The sequence below is a fragment of the Diorhabda sublineata genome, chromosome 10 (assembly GCF_026230105.1).
Source record: "Diorhabda sublineata isolate icDioSubl1.1 chromosome 10, icDioSubl1.1, whole genome shotgun sequence".
NCBI lineage: Eukaryota > Metazoa > Arthropoda > Insecta > Coleoptera > Chrysomelidae > Diorhabda > Diorhabda sublineata.
This window is the reverse complement of record NC_079483.1, coordinates 14,635,191-14,650,067: the sequence shown is the minus strand read 5'-3', so window position 1 is coordinate 14,650,067 and position 14,877 is coordinate 14,635,191. Positions and strand designations below refer to the sequence as shown.

General features: G+C 31.4%; 1 protein-coding gene across 3 annotated transcripts in view; it reads right to left on the bottom strand.

The window, feature by feature from the left end:
* The window catches only part of LOC130449318 (cell adhesion molecule Dscam2), a 241,842-nt gene that overhangs the window by 64,162 nt on the left and 162,803 nt on the right, over nucleotides 1–14,877 (bottom strand). The gene's annotated exons all lie outside the window — the stretch shown is intronic.

Genomic DNA, 14,877 nt, shown 5'->3' with positions numbered 1-14,877 from the left:
TTCAACCGTTTTGAATTATTTACAGACATTTATCTTAAACTGTTGATGACACAGTGGAATTAGTTACTAGTACGTTTAGAGTTGACAAATCTATGAGTTACAAAGTTATTAAAAAAATCTATCGTGAGTTTCAAAAAGCACGTAAAGCTCCAGAAGAACCAAAGTTTGAATAGAAAGAATGACTTCGGAGGAAGGTGCAAACGTTCTTCTTCAGAAAAGAATTTCCGACAGTAGAAAAGTTCTTGCCATGTAATGTTAAGGATTACCATGGAATGAGTCGAAACACACTATGGAAAGAAGTAGATTTTCATTGGAAAAAGTATTCCAAAAATTTTGATACAAACAGACGATATTGTAGTATGAGGAAAAAATTACCTAACGGCTATAAAAGAAATGAGAGGCCAAAGAAGAGATATATTTTATAAAGATGAAATATGGATCAACGAGGTACATACAACGAATACATTGTGGTAAGATGAAACTGTTACCAGTCAAAGACAGGTAATACACTTCGGCTCAAACGGTTTTGTTAAAGGTGATATTGATTTTTGAATCTACTCGTACCGGTGACTACTATGAGGACATAAATGCTGATGTTTTGAAAAAATTAGGTTCGAACAAATGATAGATGTTCTTTCTCAGTACTCTATAATAGTAATGGATAAAGTTATCACTCGACATTTCACTCAACCAAGTGGTTGAAAAAAGATTTACAGAATTGGCTAAATTGAAAGAATATTAAGTTCCATCCCGATTCTGTCAGAACAGAACAGAACTGTATTTTCCCTTCATAAAAGTAAAACATGGAAAAATATTAAATTTCTGAAAATATCAGACAATTCTGATAGACACCACTATATCATTGCAGACTAAACCCGTTTGAACTGGTATGGGTACAGATAAAGGCAGAAGTTTCAAGAAAAAATAATATTTTCAAAATGAGTGATGATGAATAGTTGTTTATTGGACGATGTAAATTATGTAATGTCTGAAAACTGGGAAGTTAGTAAGAGAAAATATTTGTTGCGACATTTTCTGATTTGGATTTGTGAGAAGTAGTTCTACTTAGATATACTGGTGAGTTTTCATATTAAAATAATTATTTATGAACGTAACGCTGCTTAAAAGTCAATGTTTCAACCATTCATGTAATCAGTATGTCACAATGTTTTAACATACTTCGTGGAAAAATATTTTTTCACTTTTCACTGTTTAGAAGCAGGTTAATTAGGTGAAAATAAGAGTTTGCACCCGCTATATACATTATATTTATACAAATCTTATTTCATACGGATATACTCAAGGTATAACTCAACAAAAAATATTTTAACTATCTACTAAAAGAATTTATATGCCGATTTACCATGAATGCTTCATTATTTTAATACTCTCTCATCCGTAATAATTTTAGTATATATTTTTTCTAAATTATACTGATATAGGTCCTAAGTTTTTGGAAGAAATACTATAAGAACTAATTTTTATCAAATTATTTTACCAATTGTTTTGTAGTTCAATTGATGTACCAGTAGTATATGAAAAGAGAACTTTAGCTTCTACAAACTTTATTTTATGATTTCTTTATTTCTAAAAAGAAATTTGCCATCAAATGATGGTTCCATCTAATCTAATACCTTTCCTCCAATAATTTTTTGTCCTTATGGAGTAAATTTTTTGATTTCTCTCAATAATCTCATAGATTATCAAGATATCTATCCAGAAAATTGTATAAATATTAATTTTATGCTCAAATTTCTCCCAAAATAAATAAGAAATGAAATTTTTTCTTACCTTTGCCTTTACAGTTTTCAATTACTAGTAAACCGAGCTAAATTAATGAATCTCTGAATCTTGTTACAGATTAAAATGATGCCTTTACGAAAATTTTGAAAGTTCCATTGACGATTTCATTAGTAAAGTTTGATTCCAGCATTTTCTATATGAAAAAATATACATAGGAAAAGAGAACTTTTCGTAGTGATCCTTTCATTCATATCAATGAGCAGTTTAAGGTGACTTTCATCTCTAGAGACTTTATTCATAAAATTAGTTGACTACGAAAATCATAGTTAGCTGCAGAAATTTCCTTTTTTTTATGAAAATTTGAACTATAAATATACGTCTATAATTTAGCGAGTTGATTTGCGAAGAGATATCACAATTATCAGAAATAGTCCTGTACAAAAGAATGATTAGGTACAGAGATACGTTAGCGAAGCATGTATAATATAATGGATTATAATGTAGAGCTTCTTTAGAGAATACACAACGAAATCAATTATTTAGAATCTCCAGAGTGTAGAACATCGATGCATTTTATGAAACGGAAGTGCCTACTTCATGAGTATGGAAGAGAGAGCAACGCATCCGTTATGGATTTAAAAGATTTACTTGAAATATAATATCGTCTATTATCGAAGAAATCTTGGAGTAAAAAGCATCGAATAAAGTTGAATTTTCCACAGTCAGTTCTTGTTAATAGTTTTAATTATAAAATTGCCAATTTAAAAAATTTATGATTCAATTAAAGGTTTTTTGTTGATTAATCGTCATAAGTTTGAGAGATCTCTTTGTGAAATTACCTTTATCCTCAATCAAAACAAATAATAAGAGAAATTTGTTCTAGCATCTCCCAATCCTGTTTATACGAAACGATCGAGAACAACTTCAACAGAGTGGTATTTATGAAATTGGCTGTAATGATTTAATACGAAGTATGTTGGACAGACTAAAAGGTCTGTTAATGTGTGGTGTAAAAAACACTTGGCTCATTTAGAATATAGCCAGAAAGAAAAATTAGGTACTCTTAACCAACGTCATAATCTAAGCAGTGTGTTCAGTATAAATGTCATCAAAGTTTCCAGAAAATCCAATTTGAGTGCTGTCTTTGTTAAATAGTTGAGATAATTATCAATTTTGTCTGTGTCAGTGTTAAATAAATGTTTGCTTGTAAAGTTTCTGGACAAAAATCAAAATTATTCAATAACTACATTTCAGCACTGTTGGACAGTTAACCATAATTGAAGTAGTGAACATATTATGTTAATAATGTTACATTACGAAAAAATATATACAATATGATTAGAATGAGAGAGTTTTCCAACAAATTGCTTACATTTCATAAGTATATTATGCTATCAGTTTTATGAATTATTTTTCAAGTAAATATATTTAGGATTCCAATATATTTGGGCTTGTAATTTTATTATTTTAATTAGGCACACATAGGTCCCTCACTTTACTAGAAATACATAATACAAATACAAAACACAACGCTGACATTTAACAATTAATTAGATGTACTGAATTAATTGTGCCATCGAGGCAAAAAACAAAGTCTACAGATATATTTCACTCGTCAATAAATGATTGAAATAATTTTTCGGCATATGATTTCGAATATATTACGCTAGTGGATTGCGCAATTTATGTAATTACAAAATTTTCAAAAATCATCACACTGATCTATAGTGTGTTGTTAGTAAAGGTGGGATTGGCTACTCAATACTGGTTTTGCTGCAATAAGCAATAATTGTGAGGAAATTTTAACTTTATTAAAATGTGGCGTAGTGAACATATTAAGCGCTATTCCAATTTTTGGAACAACATCTATGACATTGAGAGCGTATGGATTCTAAAGATACCATTATATTATTCATTTTAAAGTTTATTCATAACTACTTACAATGCTCGGCTTTTGTTTGGAAAATGTATTTTTGTTTTAAACGCTAGAAATTCTAGCTACTAATGAAAGTATAACTGATTTTTGTTTACATCATATCACTTCTCATATTTTGATGATTTCGTAATACGGTATTCAGATTATTTATGAATATAATAGATCACTAAAAAGCAAGCCAAAACTTACGTCTACCAGCTGTAGAAAAAAATATCAAACAATTCTAAAAAATAAGATGCCTATTTATATAACAGAAAGTTAATTCAGTATTAATTGGCATGACACGCAAATGTTAAAGACTTCCAACTCAAATATATCGTAACTGCGAGTCAAACTTAACGAAGTCTCGACATTCCAAAAACACTGCGAAGCCAAAAAATGTAAGCAACAAAAACTAACCGGCAATACATGGGACGTAAAACTGGCTACACTTCGAACTTCCTCGCCGGGTTTGTGTTTCTTAGCGGAAAAATATGCTCCAGTGTACTAAAACTCAATACAGGCAAAACAAGTAGTTATCAGTAGTCTGCACAACAGACTGTTTTGAGTTGTATTTTGTAATATTTCTGTAAAGGCAAATCAATAGGTTATCCCTCTGTGTCCAACGAATACGTGGAGCTCATCCGCCAAAGATTCCCCGTAACCAGCATAAGTTTACTGAACGTACTGGTTGGTATCTAAAAACTCCTTCGACTTTTGTCGTCGCCGGCGTTTGCGTTTGAAATCGTATATATAAATGACTACAAGCTTTGTATGACGATGGAAAAACATGATTTGGTAACTTATCCAAAGCCATATAGTAGACTAATGATGGAGATATCACACTTAGTATTTAGCAACGAGGCAACATGTGGGATAGCTGGCCGTCACAATATTGGGTCCAAATAACCGTAAGAGAATAACATTACTTACGAGAAAATTATTGTCTTCCCAGCTTAAAATAGACTCAAATGACTTGGGTGTCCCACTTCACTAGAATCTTCTTGAGAGAGAATCTTCGAATGGTAGACTTCCTAAGAGTGATTGGCCGTACTGGACTTGACTATTTTGCGTCTTATCACTGGCCTAGTTTATTTTTTTATAGAGGTTTGTGAAGGACATTGATCATTTTCTAGCCTTTCAACAAAAATGGTTGTACTGAAGAGCCGTGTTAGAGCAACTATTGAATAGGACACGCAAGATATTCTAGCTAAAATGTGAAACAAATTTAAGCTTGCAGTCTTTCTAACGGGGACCAAATTAAGCCCCTGTAAATGGTAGGTATTTAGTTACCTGTTAATATGAAATAACCTCACGTCAATATAATAATTGGTTTTAAAAATAATAAAGTGAATTTTGGATGATTATTTCTAAATTAAATAGGAAATAGGAAAAACTTCAGTTTGGATGAAATTATCGCATTGTCTGATAATATTCAGTGGATCACCAAACTAATAGCTGGGGCCTCGATGAAAAACTTCGTCAGATTGTTTTCCTAAGAATATAAATACTTTTTTGGCTGGTTTATTCTTGCTAATTACCGTGATGGATGCATGCTCTATATGAGTAATAAAAAATGTTACTGACCCAAATAAAGCTGAGTAACAATAGTTTTTCACTAGATTGTAAACTAATATTCTTTTTTGTTCTAGTTTCCATGTGAACAAAATTCACAGTAATGTAAACATTCTATATTATAAGTTCTCATTTCAATATCTTTTAATCATAATATCGATATTTATGATTTTAGAGTTGGTATTGATAAGAAAACATCGTATTTGTGCATTATTGGTCTTAAAAACACTTGCTCCATTCTAAGAATTCATCTACAGCGTCGTGGTTTAGAGATATGACATATAATTTGATAACGTTTGACACACTTACTACTTGAATATCAGAACAAAGCTTATGAAAGTTCTTTTTATCAAACGATATTTCACAACAATATGATAAAATTATTGAAACTAATGTAATGTAATATGAATTTCTCTTGTGATAGTTTCTCCAAAAAGTATTTATTAGAATCCATACGTTGATAGTAAAATCAATCTAAAAATCAAAATATCATGCAAAACATCAATCAATAACTAGGAAAGTGAAAGTGAGAGAAGAACGAACAAAAGTGGGTGCAACAGTACCTTGACCACTGGGTCCAGTTGTCGCGTGTGCCAAAGCAACGATAGGTGTGTGAGGGTGAGGAAGGAGCAAGTGGTACTGTCAGTCTATCGCTATTTAGAAACGGTTAGAATATGAATATTGATTTGTTGGTATCACATTCAACCAATTTCTATATTATTCGCAATTTGGAGAGTTTCTTAAAAATTATCGACGCAATTATTATCCGATGATATTAATTATGTTGATTTGAGTCATTAGGTGTGTATAAATAATAAATACATAAAGAGGTACCTCAGTAATATATCAAGATAAATATAAAATGACTTATTTATTTACCACATACATTTTGTTATGATGATAAAATCTATTAATATACAATTTACAAAAGACTAAAAAACAGATAAGCACGAGTCGAATCTATTATAAATAATACAGGAATAGAGTCAGTTTCCGTAATCTACAAACAATTGTTTATGGGAATTATGAGTTATACAGCTCATATTAGGTTACCTAATTTAAATTTTTTCACATAAATATCAAATTCAATACGAATTTGTGAGGGTGGCTGGAAGGAGCTGGAAAAAGGGGATTATGCAGGTAGGGATCGGCTTAAAATTATTAAAAATTTAGGCTTGTTCCAAGTATACTTCACAAAGTCTTGGTTTTTTCTAAACTTAATTAAAAATATAAATGTTTCATATTTTTCTCTGCTGTACAATAGAAGATTAAGAACATCTAGAAAAAGTTGCTTAACCTAGACGAATGAAATTTTTATGAGAGGAATTGTTTTCTGTACTCGTAGTATAAGACAGTAGAACAGCCGTATAGTTTTTCACGTCACCTTAGAAGTTTTATTTCTTTATTACCTCAACAAACTGTGGACCTGAAAATATGGTTATAATTTCAAGTCAATACCTTCACGCGTTTCCGACGTTTTGATCAAAGGATTGCATATTTTTCTTTTGATGTCAATAGGTCTCAAAAAATATCAATAACATAATAAAATATAAACATTAATCATCTTTTAAAATTGTTATGTTATGAAAATACTTTCGTAAAATCGGTTAAAAACTCAAGATTAGCATTAACTATATATTCTTATATCAATATATGCAAAGAGTTAGAAGGTTTCTACAATTCTTATCATGATTTGAATGTTATGAAAGTAGTCTGGATCAAGTCACTGACGTTGGAAAACTGAAGATCAAAGCCTTATGATTCGATCCTTTCTACCCTAGTATACCATTGGCTAAATAAAATCGACACTTTTTTCGTTTGTTTTTTATTCTTACTAGAAGTTATTCATTTCCTTCATTTCTACAACTAATTCCTGTGAACAGTGTACCTGACAATCTTCAGAATAGATTTTATTGCAGATTCAGTGTGACTAAGGGCAAATATTTGATAACAGCTCAAAAATAATCATTAAACTAAGACAATATATTATGAATTTTTTAATATGATAATTATTACTTATATTAATTAATATCATTATTACTATTGTCAATAAAAGTAATAGTGATATTTTAAATATTACTTCCTGCTAGAGACTTTTCCGAAACAATGAGCGGTTTAACCAAACCGGATCACGTTCATCTTCCGGCATTATCGCAAATAAAAAAATACATCCAGTAATTACTGTTAAAATTCAAAAATTAGAATTAATTTTTTATTTCTTTTTATTTCGAACGGGATTGGGAGAATTTAAGAGTACTGTAAAGTAGAAGGATACCATTTTTCGGATTCAAATTAGTACTCTAAAGTCGACTTCACAGTACAGTAGGAAAAAAAGTTATTTATTTCCATTAAACGGCCGACTACTATTAACTCTTCTCGGTATTGTCATTGATAGGTTACTGAGGTTTGTGGCTTATATACTTTTCGGCATTTCAACATAAAAATATTTTATTAGTCTTAAGTTTTAATTCAAAATCCGTATGAGGTAGCTGAATAACAATTATCAAACATCTAGAATCCATTATATAACTAAATAAATATCATGGAAAAACTCAAAAGTTTTCGTCGACCATGTTTTAAATTTGAACTTTTCATCGAAAATTGGATGCTATGTGATCTAAATCTCGTTCTAGATGAGGATCCGTAATAGGTGAACTACCTAAGCCCTAATTAGTTTTCGAAAAGTCCTATTATTTGTTTGGTACTGTTGTATGGTATATATAATGCATTCACTATTCTGGTAATACAAATAAAAAGTTTGATGTTGCATGAAGTGATAGCAGTGAAAGATTTTTTCTACAAATTTTGCTAAATTCACCTGGAACGGTAAACGATCAAGATGTTTTTATTCTGGTGACAGGTGTATTGATTCCAAGAACTCCATTAGAATCATCCACATCTCTAATTTTCATGGAATGTAACAGGTTTGTATGGCAAGGTCAAATTAAAACCCATGCTTGATGCAACTTGTGCAAAGTAGTGATGAACTTTTTTAAAATTTAGGTTTTGGTTACTTATTTAGGCCAGAAGAAATTAATTAGCTGGTGTTTCTTCAAAAAATTTATTCAGTTCTTTCACAGTAAGAATTCTGGCTTTTTTAGTCGGTGGTGATTTAGGAATTTGCAGCTTCATATAATTCTCCAATTGAATGTTACGTTCTTCAATTGAGAAATTTCCACAAAAAGAAGTGGTTCATTGAGTTAACTGCCATAAGATCCTTGTATGCGGGATTATACTTGCCGTTTGATTTTCTGGGTAATAGATTTTCTCTTAGACTTGCGGCTAACTCTAATGTGTTAGGATGAATATTGCTAAGGATTTCGACTCCATCAAAAGCACTCGTACAAGTTTACTATTAATATTCACCTTGTACGTTTATAAACATTGAAAACCAGACGCACATTACAAACAGAACATATAAACTTTGAATTGATTATGAATGAGAGTTTCACTTTTTAGAGCAACACTAAGCTGATTGTTACATATTTAGACATAATCAGACAAGAGATTTCTGGATTTGTCAATTTAAACACTCTAATTCGTTTCTCTCAAAAAACGAATAGATACATTTGTGTGTTGTCGGCGTACATATGGCGATTTAATCGCTTTAGAACAGTAGTTAGATTTATATGTTACGGTTAATATTATTAATCCGGTGATTACATATGATTAACGATAATTAAGCATAATTATGATAATTTGTTTGCATAATTCCTAGCTTGTTATGGTAACTGTAATAAAACTCAGTAATAGTTCTCATTTGTCACCATAATTTATGAAGTACACTGATTGTGGACAACATTCAATAACATTACTACCGAAAAAGTGTCATGAACCACTCAGTCTAAAAGTTGTCAAAAAACGAGGTGCCTGAAAAAAGACTTCGGTAGTTAGCGAGATATTATAACTGGAAATAAATAATTATTAGTCATTACCCCATACATATACAATGCGGTTCATATGCATGGAATGAATTCAATTATAGCGTTATATGCTATGTGAAAAAACCTGAAATAGTTCGATTTTTATTCTTAAATTGACAATTTACAGTATGAAAATATTATTATTCTCCTCCAGTACCCCTCTGAACTCTGGTCCTGAAGTTTTTTCAAATTTAGTGCAATCATAACCCAGAAAATGAACTTTTATGATGTGAAATTTTGATAGTCTCTATCACAAAACTTTACGTAGAAGGAGGATAATAACGTCGCATAATTTTCAGAAAGTTTTTTCAATGTATTTAATATTCTTCACAATTAAATTTAATGTTCAAAATGACTACCATTCAGTTCTTGACAATAACCGAGGCAATTTTGGAATTCCCTTACATTTTGTATGACCTCAGGGGTTATTTTGTTAATTTCTTTCCTTATCCTAACTTTTGATTCAGCAACTTAAAAAGTTATTTTCTCAATTATGAATGCACCAGATTTAAAAAACTTTATGTTGTTGAACAGAGGACTAGAATCCCTTTCCACTAACGTTCTACACGATCCCCTTTCTTATTTGAAATTATTTTTGAGGGGGTGCTGGAGAGGGATAATACTTTCATACTGCAAATTGTCAATTTAAGAATGAAAATCGGCCTGTTGCAGGTTTTTTCACATAGCACATAATAACGCGAAAATTTTATTTATTTCATACATATGGACCGCATGGTATACTTGGTTTTAGATCGAAATTTGAGGTATATTTCAAGTGTATTTTTAGATATACGAGTATATTTATCGTTCGTCCAATTTTCACGCTGCTAGTTGAATGAAAAACATGATTGATCAAGAGAAAAATATAAACTGGCGTTTCTATAGATTAAATCCTTATAATATACGAAACACCCGCTTCGTGGAGTAATAACTCATTCAAGATTTTTTTTGTGTAGTTGTTATAGACTTCAAATTTGGTAATTCAAAGCAGATTTTATCTTTAGAAACAAAAAAAAGTTGCACAGTGCCAAATCTGGTGAGTGTTCGAGAATTGGAGTGCGCTTGTTGGCCAAATACTACTTCATAGTTCATACTTCACTACTCGGGCCATTTTTTACAAGCTCGTTCTCGCAGTATTGCCAAAACTGACAACTAGTAAGTCTGGTTGACAGTGTGACCCTCTGGGACCGATACAGTTACCGTTAACGTCGAAAAAAAATCGATCAACATTGCGTTGAATTTTGATTTGCTCTCTCGGCCCTCTCTAAAGCGCTTACACCACTTAAAAACAAGCGCACGAGATAAATAATTGTCCCCATAGGCCTCTTGCAACAATTTTTAACACTAAGTTGGAGTTTTTTCAATTTAACGAGAAATTTGAGATTGATAAGCTGTTCCTGTTTTTCGTCATTCATGGTTTTCGGCACGTTCGTTTCAAGCTGCTTCTCCACAAATACTATAATAGTGTCGGAAACGTGTTTTTGGACGTGCATAGACAAGATATCTAGATACCCAACGCACTACTCGTCTAGGGCGCCTTGAGGCGCGCAGTCTCTTTATTTAACAGCCAGACCTCGTATACCCATCTTTCTAGGCGTTGAAAAATATATTGCAGGCTGAACTTTTTTATAAAAATTTAGCAAAAGAATAGATATTTTTTGAGATATTCTAAATTGAAAAACACGTTTTGGAGAGGCGTTTTTGAAATATATATTAGTCTATAAAAAATATAAGCAAAATTTCAGATTATGAAGAAGAAAAAAAATAAAACCCTAAATTATTGATGCAAGGACATGAAAGTGAGTAGCAGAATTTTTTACTATACGAAAAAACGTTAAAAAATGACCGAAAGTAGTCGCTTTATGTTCAATAATCTTAAGATATTTATTTTGAGAAATATGATCATGAGATTTTTTTTTTCAAATAAAAAAAATTGATGCGGAGAGAATGGAACAATATAACAATTCACACAAATATTGCTGCTTTTAGTTAGTAATTGAGAACCGTATTTACCGAGCTATTTAATCTGTGAAATGAAACGAAGAGTCATGAATTTCAATTTCACTTGAGTTGCAGCTCTCGGAATTTCACGTAAAATGGTCATGCAATCGATATCTAAGCTATAAAATTAAGGAAGCTATCACAGGAAAACCAACGACATGTTGCATCACAATTTTCAATATATATATATCTATAACATCCTACAGTATACGAGTAGCTTGTAGAGCGTCATAATATACAGGCACAAAAAGGAATCATTTGAGCAACTGTCTATAAACGTTTAAGTTATAGTCAGAATCTACAGACAAAGCTTATGCTGTATTCCGATTTATTTGTTGATTTTTAAGGGTTTAGTACGGCAGCTAGAGGGAGGTCCCGTAGCCATTTCATATTCCCCTCAGCTTTAGAGTGTTTTTTCCAATGTTTATTGTAAGTATTGTTTGTTGTAAGCAATTAAATTGTTTGTAAAGCTATAACTATTAAAAAAAAGGAAAAGAAAAAAAGTTTTAAATAAAAAAGATTTATTCTAAAAATATCTACAAAAAAGGTCTGTACAGTAAAGCAAAAAGTCAATATTTAGAAAGTTATCGTCAGTATTTGCAAAAAATCGATTTTACGCATCAAAAAACATAGAAAATATTCTAAATATTAAATATAATTTTGTAAAGTTCTATTATTTATTAGAATGAAATGTGTCTTCTACTTCAAAAATTATGAAAAAAACTTCAGCCACTCCTGAAGTAGAAGATGAAATACGTTTCTTCAAATTTTGTACAAATTGGTTCACCAAACTAAAAATCATAGGTAATATCCAATTAGTTTTTTTATTTGCTTGACCATAGTTCATCCTTCTGCTATTAAATCAGTTCAACCCTATGACAACATCAAGTATTTATCAACCCTGCAGTTGCCACACATATTTTTTTAAAACATTAGACGCGTAATCCAGTAATTCTTAATACTACAAATGTCCTGTACAGACAAAGTATTCCCTCCAAAGGGAATTATACAGGAAAAACAGAAAGAAATAGACCAGTACACCTAATCATACCCTCACAAAGGCGATCCAGAATTCATACAAAGATATGAAGTCTCCAGTAAAAATCGGAAATAAAATGTAGAAATTCTTCATAGTCAACAAAGACCCGAGACAAGGGTGCTACATCTCCCCAACACTTTTCAAAATATATAGTTCAAAAGCTCTAACAACATTGAAAATGAAAGGGGATGACATCTGGTTATACACCCTTTAGTTTGCACATGATCAAGTAATGTAAAAATGATAGAGAATACATGATACGCAAACTAAGAATATGGAAAAAGGGGACTGCAAATGAACATAAAAAAGACACTACACACTATAAAACAACGGAATTATAGATGCTAGAAAAATCTTTTTTTTAACAGAAATATAGAAATAAAATGTAGAATAGCCAGAGCAAGAATAATAACTGAATCAGTAATTGGAATATTGCGAAATACTAAAAAAAACAACAAAAAGTGAGAATCTACAATGCAATGATTAGAAATACGTGGGTATATGGATCGGAAACGCGTAGAATAAAAAAACAACTGAAAAAAATATAGAATCTACTGAAATGAACGCCTTAAGAAGAGTAAATAGAACGTCAAGGTTGAATCGGGTCATAAACGATACAATAAAACATCAAATCAATCTGAAAGAAACAATTACAAAACATATTGAGGAAAAGCAGATGATATGGTAGTGTAGAGGATGGGGGAGGAGAAATTGCTGAAAAAATAATGAAGGACATCCCTCAGAAGAACAGAAAAAAAGGAAGACCAAAATGTATTAAAACCGTAATTATCGATATGAGGAAAACAATATTGACATTAAAAACATGTGAATATAATGAACAGATTTTAATAATGTCAATACAAAATGACTATGCTGGACATTTAAACCAGAATTCAATGATGTAAAGCTTAGCTATGTTCTTATAACAATCTTCATTTGACAAAATGGAATATTGTTCTTTATCTACGCAACACATGCAAATTACCAATTAGAGTTACTGCAAAATTTTCTCGTGGTTTTGTTTCTCGCTCTTCCGCACAAATCTCAACTTCCAGTGTTTGATTTACGATTTTCTACTTCTCTTGGCATTTTATTACTGATTTGTAGTAAATAATCTTATGAGTTGCTGTATCTGGGGGATAAATGTGAATTTTCGAACCCTTTCAACATGGTAAGCCTTATTAGATGGAAACGTTACCTCCTGCAGAAATTATGTTGATAGATTATAAATTACATTGTAATTGGTAATCAACTCCGGCTTCCTCGGCTATCCAGTATCCTCATCTATAGCTATTACGATATACATTGTTGATAAGGCCAGTATAATTTTTTTTTCTAGGGCAATGCGAGACCAAAGTACACTTTCCCTGTTAAAAATCAAATAAAGAACAATTTACTTGACTGCTTTCTCCTGCTACAAATTGAGTCTTATTCTCACAAATCGTACTTATAGTAGTCAGTGTTTTCCTATTAACTCCATGGCTAATGGAAAGTTTTCAGAGTACTAATTACCAGTTGTCATATTTTTTTGCCTTTAACATGTTTCAACATTTTTTTGACCACATCCACATCAGTCTATTCTACTTGATATTGTCCGTAGGACTGCCTAAAAAGTGTAGTGTAGTTTTTCTGCAAATTTCGAGAGAGCTTATTTGTCAAATTCTTCTCGTTGATTTTTAGTTATAAAATCATCAAATCTAATTCATTTCATTTAAAACGGCTACTACTACCTCAACACCTTTGCTCTTACTGTTGTCCTACATCAGCAAAACATTTTGGCGTACGGATATTAAAACTCCTGTAAGATACAGAATTCCTTCAACTTTCTCATTATCCGTTATTTCACAATATCTGAGATGCGTGTATTTACATATAATACTATTGATATTCACGTGTAGACTGTATTACTTTATCATCTAAAAACAGTTGTAGACATTCCAATTCTTATTTGGCATTTTTGCTATGTTTTTTGGTTCAGGTCATCGTAGGACAATATTAGCAGACCGTGTTGTTAAGCAAAGAGTAGAAAACACCGTTTTTCATTTGATTGTAGTATCCTTGCATGAGTATTATGCAGCTATGCAGTATCATTTTCCGTTACTTCAGAATCGTCGTCTGAATCTTGTTCTGAAGAAGACTCGTACTCTGAGTAAGTATTGTGCAGCTGGTATATAATTTTCCGCAACTTTTGATTCTTCGTCCGAATCTAGTTCAACAAAAACATCTTCCTGATCTTCAACTTCGTTCCACCAGTCTAAAGGCACTGTTTCAAACTATGGGTTGTCAACTCTTTTTAGTCGAATTTATCAAGAAAAAATTAGACTATTACGGTAGGCATGACTAGAAGAAAAATGGGGGGCACATCATTTTTCCCATGTTTTAAGACCTCCTGAACACGATTATGATTCGAATGTCTGTAGTTTATATTTGTTTATATATATCTGTTTAAGCTACAATTCTTATTTTCGTCTCTCGAGCAATTGCTATGGGTCCGATTTGGTTCAAAATTAGCATACATGGCTTTTTTGGCGGCGGATTGATGTTATTAGAGTTTGGTTGAAAACAAATGAATATTTCATATGTAGGTTCAATTAGTTGCGAGATGATTTTCTGTCTAAGGTCGAAACTTTCCATCTCCACCCCTCTCCATTTTATGGTCATTTTTGTTATATTTTCTTATT